The following is a 14,626-nucleotide window of genomic DNA, read 5'->3' on the forward strand; positions in this document are numbered from 1 at the left end:
TTTCCACAAAAACAGCATGAGATGATTTCCACAAAAATAGCATGAGACGATTACTCGAGACAAAGTAACAAATGACAGATCCTAGAGGCACAGCTTAAGACAAAGCACGACATTAAAAAATCAATACCATCCAAATCCAAACGCCCATGGCTGCATCCAAGATTTGCCGAGCGGACGAACACCGTATCTTGAGCCAAATCAACGAACCAGTCACAAATCTTAACTCGGAATGACGAAAGGAACTTGCTCAGAGAAGGGCAGGAGAAAAAGGTCTAACCTTGGAGGACTTGCCTCTGGACTTCGACCTCCGTAACGCACCGGAGTCAGCAGTGGCCGTCGCCGTCGGCGTGTTCGGCGCCAACGCGAGAGCTGCCGACTCATCCAGGGAGAGCACATCCAAGCCACAGCGCTCGGTGGCACCGTCCTCCCGGTCGTCGGCGATGGCGGCGAGGTGCGCGCACAGGTCGACGCCCAGTGTCTTCTTGGCCTTCCTCTACACCCCCTCCATTGCTTGCTTCTCACACACACTCCCGCCGCAGATTCGTCTCTTTGGGTAGTAAATCAATGGGATACGCCCCTTCCTTCGCTTGCGAACTGCAACTACTACTAGAGGACTTTTGGGAGGGGGAGGGAAAGGAGGCGGTTTTGAATGGGAGGGAAAAAGGGAAAGGGAGACGCTATTGAACTGCGCTCGCTAAAGAGATGGAGGGAGTAACTGAAGAGATAAGGGAGAGAGAGGAATCGTACGGAAGAGATAAGGGAGAAAGATCGATAGAGTCGGACCTCAATACATGAGTCAAAATCAGAGTGAATTTAAATTTTGGTCTGATCTAATATTTAATGCCGACTTGTAACATGAATCGATACTAATAAAAAATATCAGTACCGGTTCGTGGTTACCGACTGTCACTAAACTATCAGTATCAATTCATGTCAAAAGCCGGCACTAATACTGAGTATTAGTGTCGGTTCACCCTAGCTCAATCATTGATCGAGCGCGGGATGTTACGAATCGATACTGATACTTCATCAATTTTGATCCTGGCTGTCAAGACTGGTTTAAGAAACAAATCAATCTCTTCTATGTGCTTAGCCTAGGAATTAATATCAACACATAGTGACTTCATTGATGATAATCATTATAATATTCATACCTTAATCGACAAAAAATCTTACAAAAGACCTTCAAGGGTCAAAGAAACATTAACTCTGCAGCGGATCCTAAGCGTAGTCTTCATCTTTACCGATAACCCCACATGAAAATTCGACGGAGAACACATCCCAAGATTTCACCTTTTTGAAGTCTTCTAATTCTTTAATAAGAAAATAGCCCTCGACGTGTATATATATATATGTGTGTATATGTGTGTATATATATATGTATATATATATATATATGTATACGTATATATATATATACACATATATATAACACACATACTCACATATATGTCTATATGGATAAAGGTACACATACACACTTAGGGTTTTATTTGGTTTTTAAAAAATTCTTTTTATTTTCTTTACAAAAGTTTTTAATTTTCTTGGTTTTAAGAATTTGGGCTGTTACAAAAACTACCCCCTTAAAGGAATCTTGTCCCCGAGATTCAGGCTCATCTCCAAACTGGTGAGGATACTCTGCCTTTAGCTCTTCTTCTGGTTCCCATGTTGCTTTATCTTCGGTATGGTGACTCCATACGCATGACCTTTGTCGAGACTGGTTTATGAAACAAATCAATCTCTTCTATGTGCTGAGCCCAGAAATTAATCTCAACACATAGTGATTTCATTGATGATAATCATTGCAATATCCATACCTTAATCGATAAAACATCTTACAAAAGACCTTCAAGGGTCAAAGAACCATTAACTCTGCAGCGGATCTGAAGTGCCCCGGGTTATCCTCAATGCTTAGAATCATTATTATACCAGTCCCTGTATCAGTCGCCGGTAAATAAAAGTCTTACAACAGGTAATATCAATACCATACAACTCGAGGGGCGGTGAGCATAATCCACCATCCTAATAAAACATACAGCACCAAGCTCAAATGCATTATTATAAGGGTCCACGACAACAGAGTACACAACAGAGGCAACATGAAGAACACGCCACCCCACAGGCAACTCAGGTGCGGATGCGACCCAGCCTACTCGTCTGCCTCGATGAAGTCCAGGTCGTCCTCTGAAAGTACAAGCAAGGGTGAGTACAAGAGTACTCAACAAGTCTCAACCTTTGCCCTACGACAAGGGTACAAATACATGCATAAGTGGATGATAAGGATAAGCTGTAAGATTAAATTTTGCAGAAAGCTAAGTTTTACACATGCATAGTTCGTTTTACAAAAAACAGTTTATGAAAACGACATCAGTAATAAAAAGGGGTTGTCCAGGTTTTATTGTTACTGGACACCCCGTCCACGGCAACCCACGGCACCTGGCTGGACCTATATTCCAAAATAGGGCATACCTTGCCCACTCACTCACAAGGAGAATACACGCAACCCATGCTAGTTGCTGCGATAGAACCATAGTTCGTTGATAACCGTGGACACGGCTATTCGAATAGTTTTACCTCTGCAGAGTTGTACACTTTACCCACAAGCTGAGTTCGACAACATTCCACCGCCATGGAAGCGCGACTCAACATAGCCATTACCCACCGCAGCATCATTACACTAACCGCCTACGGGAGCTAACCAGGGGTCATGATCTTTAGCTAGGCCTCCAACCGGGTCGCCAACCCTGCACTGCCTGCACCTGCTCCATGGTTCCCCGCTGCACACCTGCCTCCAGACGATAGTATACTAACTTGGGAGATTTAGGCTAAGCCTTGCCCGTACAGGGTCAAGTGGTTGTACTATATAGACTAGGTAGGATGTCACATCAACTTGGTCATTAAACGAGTCAAGAAAAATATCTCCATATGGAGCCTGCCACACGGGCAGCACTCCTCCCGAAGCTTGTCTCACCGACAGCGCTCCAACTCCCTAGGCATTCACGAAGGAACCCTGTTTTTGCCCGAGCTCTAACCCCATCTCAGAAATTAACCTTATCATCCAACAAGGTTTTACTCGACCATAACCCCCACAACACCAACACCAAGTTTTACACCTTTGAAAAGCTAGATATGATTAAGATTATCATTCCTAAGCATACTAGTACACGGTAATCGCCTAGGCATAAGTAAATTAGCTACGGCGAGATCCTAGGTTTACCAAGATTAAGCATACAGGATAACACAAATGGCTGGCTAAGACTACATTAGGTTATAACTAGATCAATAGTTTAAAATATGCCAACCAGTAATATCGTATGCATTATATCGAAATAAAACGACTGCTATGGGATGTGTTGTTAAAACTGTGTTCAATATGGTCAAAGGAAAATGGATTGAGACTTGCCTTCATTGAAGTGCTCGAGGGGTCATGTTCAAACTCCTGGATTCCTGGCACCTCCTCCTGCTCCTCAACAAATTCTTCGGTGTCTAGTCGCAACAAACAACAAGACAACACACAAATAAATACAAATAAATTTTAAATAGTTATGAAAATGGTATGAATAGATAGAGCACGAATTTAGAAGAATATCTGTGGAAGAATCGTCGAAATCGGAGTTGAAACGGAGGAATTATAGGCTTTTGAAGTTTGTCGGTAGATTAATTGAGAAAAAGGGAAGGGGGAATATTCATGGAATATTCCTTGGAAATCCTGTTTTCAGGGGAAAAGGAAAAATATACTATTCATGCGGGCCGGCCGGTCGGTCGTGGGCTGAGTTATCGGGCTGCTCCTAGGCCGAGATGGCCCGTTTGGCCCAAGGTGGGGATAACGGCGTTGGGTGACGGCATCAAACGGCCGGGCCCACACGTCAGATTAAGGCAAGGAGAGAGGTAATAGAGGGGAGACGACGGGGAAACGTTGGCTCGGAGGGGTGGCGCAGGATGGCGGCTGTTGGTGACATAGAAACCAGGGGTCCTCGAGTCCCGAGGCCAGGATAACAGAATGCCACGTGACGTCTTCCCTCGGGGACTATCTCCCCGAGGGCCGAGAAGAGCCAGTTCCGGGAGGGATGCTCGGGGCCATGAATAGTGGTCTCCGAGTACACAGAGTTCCCCGACGACCCGAGAAGAAGCAGTTCCGGGAGGGATGCTCTGGGCCATGAACAGTGGTCCCCGAGGACCCGAGAAGAGCCAGTTCCGGGAGGGGTGCTCAGGGCCATGAACAGTGGTCCCCGAGTACCCGGAGTTCCCCGAGGACCCGAGAAGAGACATCTCTGGGAGAGGGCACTTGGGGCTATGAACAGTAGTCCCCGAGCACCCAGAGTTCCCCGAGAACCTGAGAAGCCCCTTACCGGTGGACCCCACAAGGGTTCAACGGTGAGGTGTCAATTGGTGAGAGGCCCGATGCTGCATTTAAGAGGGAGTGTGGCCTATCACTTCCAACCACTCCCCCCACGCCTGTCGTACTGAGTACGTCAGTCCCTACCATCGCCTGGTAGGAAGGCATGGAGACATTTAATACGATGGATCTCATCGCGCGTCACTCTGCGGGGCCCATAAAGGAAACGGCTTGGAGATATCATCGCTAGGCTCGAGGCATATCGCCTGCCCCCTTGCTGTGTCAAACCTGCTCTGACCGAGAGGGCATACGGGGCAGTTCGGTGGCTGCCTGTGGGGACCCTTGCACCTACTAAAGTTGGGCGTAATGGGCAACAAGATCGGCCGAAGGCGCATTTTCAACCCCCTGTAACATCAAACTGCAGCCCCATGATAGTTGCTTTCCATTTATGGCTTGGGAACTCATGCCCCCCTTTTCTGGGCACGCCAAGCCTCCTCTAACAGGATAAAAGGGGGGTGCACTTCGCAGAGGACAAGGTCTAAAGCTCGAGGGACTTAAGTCTTAGAAGTCTGAGAAGCTTTCCGAGAAGTCAAGCCGGAAGCAAGGAACAAAACCGAAGCTCTAGACTTAGACAAAAAAACCTTGTAACAAGAGATCCAGAGAGATGCATTTCAATAGCATTAATAGCATACACACAGGAGTAGCGTGTTACGCTCTGTGCGGCCTGAATCTGTCTAAAATCCCTTGAACATTTACTCTCACTAGCCGAATATCATCCGTCCCGCCTAGATCTCACATATTCGCATTAAATCCACGTACGAGGTTGTCGGAGGATTAACTCCAGTCGCAGGGATCTCGAGAGACCCCCTTTTAGAGATTCGGCCGGAGGGATGATCCTGAGTATGTTCGTCGGAGAAATAAATGGAAATGAATGCAACTGCCGGTGGTGGTGGAATGACCTAGTGCAAGGAGATGTAAATGCACCGGAATTTAGACAGGTTCGGGCCGCAAGGGGGCGTAACACCCTACCCCTGTATGGATACTATAAATGCCCTGGGGAAGTCCCTCAAGGATATTGCTAGTTACAAGAATGTTGGTCTATCTTAGAGCCTGGGACTCTAAGTTCTTCGGTCTGTCTCGTACTGCTCACTTCTCAGCCGTTGTTTCTCTTGTGCTGTGTTCTTGGCTATGCTTGTGTGTCCTCTCTTTTTTCTATACCTATTCCGGGATTTCTTTTCTTCGATCTCGGATTTCCCCATCTTTCCTTCTGTCCCGCCGGCTGCTTTAAATACCCGCCGGCAATAACATGCCCCGAACGGAAGGGGGGCACGAGTTCCGAGACACCATGAATGGAAAGGGCGTTATCATTTCCTCTGGGTGAAGTGACCGGGGGTGGAAAATGCGTCGCACGCCTGGTCATCCGTCACAATAAATATCCTGGCAACGGGCGCCGTGGAGAGGGCCCACCGGGCAGCCGCAGAGCGGCCCGGCGTGCCCGCCCTGTCTTGTTCCCCTACCACAGCAGCGCGGCAGACGGAACGCCTCGGCCCTTACGACACTATCCTGAGACGGGCCGGATGGCACGGGACGGGACCTGTGCAATTAATAACCCCACGCCTCTCTGCCAGAACGTGGCAAGAACTGACCCTGAGCGCGGCGGGAGCAGTTGGAGGGGACAGGCCACGCATGCTCTTTAAATGCGGCCTCGGGCCTTTGACTGGCTGACACCTCACCGGTGGGCCCCTCGGGGGCCTCTCTGGGTCGTCGGGGTACCGAGTGCTCGGGGATACTGTTCACCTCCCCGAGCACTCTCTCCCGAGAATGCCCCTTCTCGTCCTTGAAAGTGCATCTAGCTCATATGTGTGGTTTTGGTAATTAATGACAATACCTATGGACTAACAATGGTGTTGAGTTTGTTAGTAGGTTGTTCCATAGGTGATGCATGGATAAGAAATATGCATGAGCTTTAAGTGAATGGGGAGAATGAAAATGCATCAAGATGAATGAGCTCTAGGTGATGCTCGGGTAAGTGATGACAATGCTTATGGACTAACAATCATATTGAGAATTGCTATTAGGTTATTCCATAGGAGATGCATAAATGATGAAGTATGGATTCTTTAAGAAATATCATGCGTTCAAAGAATTGCATCAAAAGTCATTAAGACTTTAGTGATGCTCATAAGAAGAAGAAGAAGTTCAATAAGATTAGCAATAAGCTTGAAGGCTAAGTTACTTGTGGAGATCAAGTAACTAAAGGTATGACTTGTCAATAGAGTTTTATGGACTAACCCGTGTGCTATATGTTTAAGAATGAGTGGGGTTAAGTTCTATATGAAGATTGACAATATGCATGAAGGCTAATAAGTTACTTGTGGAGATCAAGTAACTTAAGGTATAAATGTTGTCATTTATGTTTTATGGACTAACCCATGTGCTTTGTGCTTAAGAGTGAGTTGGGGTTAGGATCTATAAGAAGGCATAAGTTGAATCGAAATCACATATGCTAAGAGTGAATAACAAGAGTGGACTCCATATATGAAAAAATGAATTCCTTGAAGATGTCGAATACAAAATAGTTTTCTATGGTAAGACGGTGAAGGGCAAGCAAGACTCGGCTGCGATGGACCATCCGTGGTGAAGGGCAAGCAAATGGCTTGACGCCGAAGGACCAAGGCGGTGGTGAAGAGCGAGTGAAGGCTTTGCGTCGGTGGACCATGCGAGGCCACGGGAAGCTATGGATGATTCACATCAATCATATGAAGAATCAAGAAGAGATGGAGTGAAGAATATATTAAAGTTGGCAACCCTCAAGGTTTGAAAGAAAGAAGCGGTATTTGAAAGTTTTCAAATGCTCAAAGTGGTTCAAACGAGTTTTATCTTTGAATTTGAGTATAGGTATGCCGCACTATTAAGAGGGATGCAACGTTAGCTAATTGTCGCGTCTCAGTGCTCAAGAGTTCCCAACCAAACCTAAAGTGAGAGTTTGTTGTTAAGAGTCCGGAGCGAAAAGTGGGAAAGTGTCCAAAATAGGTTTTAGAGTGTTTCTAATTTGATCCTATGTGTTTTAGGTCATGAATTCAGTTGGGATGTGTAACCCTCTGAATAAGCTTTCCATAGAGTCCAAAATCGTCAAAATCGGACTCCGGGATCAAAAGTTATCGCCGTTTTTCGGAGGTCAGCTGTGCTGTGGCCGGAGACTCCGGTGAAGTCCGGATACTCCGGTACCTGGAAAGGCTGGAGACTCCGGTGAAGTCCAGATACTCAGGTACCTGGAGTGGCCGGAGACTCCGGGAAGTCTCCGGGGCTGTTTTCTGGGTTAAGTGCCGACCGGAGACTCCGGTGTAGGCCGGATACTCCAATAAAAGTCCAGAAAAGAGCCTAACGGCTAGTTCTGACACATTCTGTGACCGTTCTGACGCCGTATTTGGATTTAGGGCCGGATACTCCGGTGTTCACCGGATACTCCGGTCAGTTCTGACAAAAACAGTAACGGCTAGTTCTTTGGAGTGGGCTATTTATACCCCACTCACCCCATTCTTTGGGGCTGCTGAAAGGGCACGAAAAGAACACATTTCTAGAGCCAAAGAAACCTCTCCCACTCCATTCTAGTGTGTGATTTGAGAAGAAAAGTGAATTAGGTTGAGAGATTGGAAGATTGAGTGCAAGTGAGCTAAAATCCAATCTTGAGCACTTGAGTTCTTGACAAGAAGTTCTCGAAGCGTTTGTTACTCTTGGAGGTGAAGCCTCCTAGACGGCTAGGTGTCGCCAGTGAGCTCCCGTGCTTGTGGTGAGCCGCGGAAAGTTTGTGAAGGTCGATCTCGCCTCCGGAAGGAAAGAGATTAAGTTAGTGGAAACTGAGCTCAAGTGTGACCGAGCTTGGAGAGGAAAGCGGTTGAAAGAGACCCGGCTCGTTGGAGCTTCCTCAACGGAGACGTAGGATTCACGGTGGTGAATCCGAACTTCGGGAAACAAATTTTTGCGTCTCCTCTCTTGTTTCCTTACTTTTAAGTTCTTGCTCAAATCTTTGTGCATATTGCTCGACATACTTGTTTGTGTGTATTTGAGTGTAGGTTCTCCGTGGATCTACTTGGAATCATCTCCAGGAACACACGATATCACTTGGTTTGAGCTAGAACTCTCTACTCATCCTTTATATTCAGTTTCGGGCTCAGTTCTGTACAGAACCCGGAGAATCTGGCCTTTACCGGAGTTTCCGGACCTGTACACACCGGAGTATCCGGACTACACCGGATACTCCGGACGAACAGTGTTTTAATGCATATGAACAGTATTTTCGGCCTTTTTCAATTTAAGTTTTATTGCATATCTCTTGCTAGAATTGAATAATTTTAGTCACCTTAGGATTGTAATTTCCACACTTATTTAGGGTGATTGTGCACTAGTTGAGCCTAGCATATTTAGGTTTTTCGTTTGTGAAAAACCCGTTAGTTTATATTCCGCTGCAAGTTTAGACCAACGGTAAAAGGGGACGAATTTTTGTAAAAATGCCTATTCACCCCCCTCTAGGCGACATCATTGTCCTTTCAGTCCTCGGGGAACCGAATGCTCGGGGGTACTGTTCACCTCCCCGAGCACTCTCTCCCGGGCACTCTTGTACGGATCCTCGGGGAACCGAGTGCTCGGGGGCTGCTGCCCGCAGTCCCGAGCACTCTCTCCCGGAACTTCCTTCGGTGGGTCCTCGGGATACTTGGGTGCCCAGGGGCCGCCGCTAGCGGCCCCGGGCACGTTTCTCCTGACACTTAGCTCTCCTGGTCGTCGGGGGACTAGTGTGCTCGGGGATCGCCGTACACCTTCCCTAGCACTTTTCTTCTCGGTACTTAGATTTCATGGATCATCGGGGAACTGGGGTACTCGGGGGGCCACCGACTGTGGCCCCGAGCGCCTCCTCCCGGGACTCGATCTTTCTCACCTTGCGGGAGAGACTCCGCAGGATGGCGCCATATGGCGGATGGCTGGCATGGCCTCGGGATTCGGGGACCCTCGGTTCCTGATACACCGACAGAGGTAGATCCAGAATTAGCCCCCCGGCCGAATCTCAAAGGGGGTCCCTCAAGATCCCCGCTTGCGGTGTTCACCCACCGATAGCAGCGGGGAGGCTTCCGCGGTGGAGCATCGCCGGAAAGCTCGCTGGACGACCCTTTCGGCCGCCGTTCTCGACGGTGAATGTACCGGAAGAGAGAGGGAGGTGTGGGGAATCCATTTTTGTGATGAACCGAGCGAGGGGAGGGATAGGATGGGCTGGCTTCTTGTGGCTACAGCGGCGGCTCAGGGAACTCGGTGTGGAGCTCGGTGAGGGCTAGGGAAAGGGAAATGAGTGCGGGAGAGGGTGAAGGTGCTTGGTGCGGTGCTGTGTGGCCGGAAATGGTGGCGATTGAAGCTCAGTCAGGGGAGATCGACGGTGGGGGTGAGCTCAGAGGAGAGAGGGAATTAGGGAGCAGTGAGAGAGAGAGAGAGAGAGAGAGAGAGAGTAGGAGGGAGATGAGGCTTGCCTTAATGTATTCGGGTGTTCGCGGTGAATAGGAAGGTGCTCGGTGGGTTATTTATGGGCGGGGAGGAGAGGCAGAGCTTAGGTGGCTAGGACGGCAGCGAGAGCGCACTCGCCGAGCTTGGTACAAGCGGTGTAAATGCGGCCGTAGCCGAGCTACTTGGCTCTGGTTACTCCGTACACGTGTGTGCGGATGTGTTGGCGTGGAGGGAAAATGGGTCGGGGCGAGCAGACGACATGACGATGTCCGGCAGCCGGGTTTCCCGAACGTGGTCATCGTTGGTTGGCGTATTTGTAAATCTAGCACTCGTATTCGGTAACTCAAAATCCAAAATTTGGATTTCGGTAACTAAAATTCCGAAAATAACCCGGGCCCACTGTATTCGGCAACTGAGGTGCCGAATATAGCCCACAGTGCCGTATTCGGCACCTCAGTTGCCGAATACACCCGGCCACCCATCGCATCAATAAAATTTTGCCGAAATCAGTGCATTGTCACGTCACATCGTGTCGATGCTTTCGGTGTGTGCGTGCTAGCGGGGGTTGAAGCTGCTTTTGCGCTTAATAAAATGCCCTGGCTCGCAGAAGAGAGAAGGAAGAAGGGAGAAGAGAGCAGCAGAGAAGAGAAGGGAGAAGAGAGAAGAGAGCAGCAGAGAAGAGAAGGGAGAAGAGAAGAGAGCAGCAGAGAAGAGAAGGGAGAAGAGAAGAGAGCAGCAGTGGAGAGAAGAGAGCAGCAGCGAAGCAACGCTAGGAGAAGCAGCTCGAGCAGAGGGGGCAGCCGGAGAGGATCAACGCGAGCAGCAGCCGCGCTCAATTTCCTTAAGGTAAGTTCTTAGATTACGTAGTTAATTAGTAATTGTAATTAGATTTTTCTTAGTCCGTTCAGAAGTATATTAGTCATTTCGTCAGTATATTGTTAAATTCATTCAAGTACATTTGATTAATTATATTATTTTGATAAATTAGAGTATTTAAATTATTTATTTAGTTGGATTATATGAATTTTATTAGTAAGTGTGATTAGATTCTTTACTTAATATAGTAACATGAATTTACGTGATTTAATCTAGGTAATTAGTTTTATTCAAGTAATATAATTAATCAATTAACTTGATTAATTAGTTTAATCACTTAGGTTTGGTACAACCGTAGAAGATAGTGTCCGGTAGCAACAAAGATGCATGTTAGTTGTATATTGCACTATTTCATTAGTATTATTTTTGTACTTATTATTTATTACATGTACATTTATTTAGGAGATACGGTATGATTTTCCATATTTATTATGGAGAACGTCCCACAGTTTTGCACGGAAGACTCGTAACAATTCAGAACTGCCAGCACATAGAGAGTTCGGTTGAGGTACCTATTGATCTAGATGGCCTGAAATCACATGTTATGCCCCTTTTGCGTGTGAACCAGCAGTCCCATACTGTTGTCCTAGAGGGTGTACGGCCGTGGCTTGTTCCAAATAGCTCGGTCGTTGTCCATACGTTGTTCGAGATGAGTAGAAACAACACATGGGCTTTGTACTCACGCAAGGCATTAGAGGAGAACTTTGATATGGCGGTGTATGTAAACATAGTGTCACGACTGGTGCAAGGTGATGCAGTGACCACTGTGGAAGGCTCAGGCCAACAGGTGATGCATGAAGAGGATGGAGGGCATGTCGGGGAGGGCAGTTCCAGTAGAGAGTGAGCTAGAGTGGACCCTTGTGAGGTCGATGCAGAATGCATGGATAATGAAGCCGGTGGTAGCGGGGATGAAGAAGCTGCTGACAATGATGACCCGGTCCCGGCGATCCAGTACTTCGTGGAACTGGGCTCCTGGATTGTGTCGTCGTTGAGTATAACACCTTATCTAACTGGGGATACCAGAATAGCGACATTCAGGTCGGGCAACAGTTTCGTAACAGAGGGGAGGTCATCCACTTTATTAGCAACTATGCTGTAATAACAAGAAGGGACCACAAGTGTGCCCGGTCTAACCCTACGGAGTATGAGGTAAGGTGTACCAAGCACCCGAATTGCCCTTACTTCGTACGAGCACATCAGCCAAAATATGAGAACTATTTTGTGATCAGTAGACACACCCCACATACATGCAGCGAAGAGGCTATTAGGAATGTGAGTCACGCCGTTGATGCGAGGTTCGTAGCCCAACTCCTCATCACGCTTATTGGCACGGAAATTTGTTTGTCGCCAAAATCGATTATGGGGGAGGTGCACACTAAGACTGGCATGCTTATCAATTACCACACCGCGTGGCGAGCGAAGCAGAAGGCGTTGAAGATGCTGTTTGGAAGCTTCGAAGAGTCATACAACAATGCTCCGAGGCTGCTGCAGAAGATTGCCATGACGAATCCAGGGACTCAGTGGGCCATGGCGGATGAGCCGATTAGGCTAGATGATGGGTCATATAGCACCACTGACCGATATCTCATTAGGTTATTCTGGTCCTTAGGACAATGCATCAAAGCATTCAGGCATTGCAGGCCGGTTGTATGCGTGGATGCCACATTTCTGAGCGGCAAGTTCCATGGTACCCTTATGACAGCAATGGCGGCGGATGCAAATAATCAGATCATTCCTCTCGTCTTTGCAATGGTTGAGAGTGAAAACAATGATAGTTGGCTGTGGTTCCTCACCTTGGTGAGGACACGTGTCGTGGGAAATAGGGAACGAGTTTGCGTCATCTCAGACCGCAACAAGGGCCTTCTGCATGCGTTGGACGTGCTGCATGATAGCACAAACTGCTCCATTGCATGACCTGATGTGGAGAGAAGATGGTGCATGCGACACTTGGACGTGAACCTGTACACAAGGTACCACAGCAAGTCGCTTGTAAAGAGATTCAAAGGGCTATGTCTTCAGAACCAGCAGGCGAAGTTCAACGAGATATGGAGAGAGTTAAATGAGACCACTCACAAGAGGATGGCAGACCAGCAAGCACGGGAGGATCAACTGCGGGCGCAAATGGTTGGGGGCCAAACTATCATTAGTCGTTCACGTGGTACATTTAGCCAGTGGATAGCAGGGAAGCCGGCGGAGCGTTGGGCCCTTATCCATGACACTCATGGTGCCAGGTTAGCGCATAGAATTGTAATGATCATATTGTACCGATTCTTATGCAAATAGCCATTCTAAAATTACTGTATCCCATGTTAGGTACACCATCATGACAACGAACATAGCGGAGGCGTTCAACAATGTCCTAAAGGGAGTACGGGGCCTCCCGTTGTGTGCCATTATTGAGCTCACATTCTACAAAATGGCGGACTACTTTCGAGACCGTGGTAATGCTGCTATGAAGTGCAGCACACGGTTTGCACCTAAGGTGGAGCAAATCATATCAAGAAGGAGGAGCAAGGCACATTTTCATCGGTCGAGGATCTACAACCTGGCCAACAATGACTTTGAGGTCATGTGCCACCATAGGTATGCTTCAGGGTATAGCGCCGGGGACACCGTGCAGCAATGTCAACTTGGGCCTAACGAGGTGAAGTGCACATGCAATAAGCCAAAACTGCACCATATCCCGTGCTCGCATGTCTTAGCCGCTTGCAGGGACATAGGTGGCAATGACGGATCACAGTACGTATCACCGTACTTCATGATCGATGCATTGAGGAGCACATGGCTTCCAAAGATGCGGTCCTTTAACATCGGAACCAACTACAAATCGATCGAGGGGCCTAAGTGGGTACCTTATCCACGAGCACGACGCACAGATCCTGGAAGGCCTAGATCTACGAGGCTGCAAGGTGACATGGATGAAGCAGATGCTGTTGATGGCCTACGCAGGTGCAAACTTTGCAAACAACCTGGCCATGATAGGAGGACTTGCCCGACCCGTCAGTAAACTATCAGCCCACTATCGAACTGAACTGTCTTAGAGACTTTGCATTTTATTTTGTTCTTAGAAGCTATTCGCAGAAATGGTTTGTATTGTAAAATGTTATTCACCTGTTAGTTGTACTACTTATTTTGCATTATGTGGTTTGCACTGTACCCCTTTAGACAAGAAGTGACCACACGGCTCTGCTTGAACTATGAAATGACAACACCTCTAGCAACAACCATTGTATTGTAAATGTAATTTTATTTATTTATTTCCTGTTTCTTAAATATTCATGGATCCGTGTTTTGATACAGAGACAGAGCGTTATAGTCAGTGAGCAATAAATCTATGGCGGGATCCTCTAGTACAGGCTTTCCATGGACACCGTCAACGATCGCTATAGCACTTAATGCCTCCTTATAGGTTGTGCGTGAAGGAAATGATGATCCCTTAAAGGAGAACAACATAATCCAAGCCGTGGCAAAATTGCATGCAAGACCCATATGTTCTAGGTTAACCGCGCCACTCCAATGTGTAACTACCGAGGACCTTAGGGCCCTCTTGTATCATTGGCGTCAAATGTATCTGAGGGTCCGCGAATTGGTTGACCATCCTTCTGTGATAGGTTTCTCTAGGAAGCACAGAACGATAGTAATGTCGTCGGACCAGTATGCATCCCATATTCAGGTATGTCATATAAACATTTGGTCACCTTACTTATCTTATTTCCATTGATTCGAGCCTCTTCTGTGTCAGGCTTTCCCGGAAGATGAACAGTTGATCAACAAAGAAATCTCACACTTCTTGACGATGTATATGCTCTTCGACGGGGGTGTGATGCCTGGTTCGCGTAGAAGACGATGACAGCCAGCGAACCAAAGGGGTACAGAGGCGACCTCTAAGAATCATCCAGATAATGACGAGGACGAAGACGATGATGA

The 14,626-nt window shown here is 47.5% G+C and overlaps 1 long non-coding RNA gene across 1 annotated transcript; it reads right to left on the bottom strand.

Annotated features, from left to right (window-relative positions):
- On the bottom strand, positions 1-714 carry LOC133902154 (uncharacterized). The gene is made up of 2 exons (XR_009906837.1): positions 278-714; positions 1-187 (listed from the first exon to the last, which is right to left on the bottom strand). It is a non-coding gene; the product is annotated as an uncharacterized LOC133902154 (long non-coding RNA).
- Positions 715-14,626: the final 13,912 nt, after the last annotated feature.

Source organism: Phragmites australis, chromosome 20 (genome assembly GCF_958298935.1).
Source record: "Phragmites australis chromosome 20, lpPhrAust1.1, whole genome shotgun sequence".
Lineage (NCBI taxonomy): Eukaryota > Viridiplantae > Streptophyta > Magnoliopsida > Poales > Poaceae > Phragmites > Phragmites australis.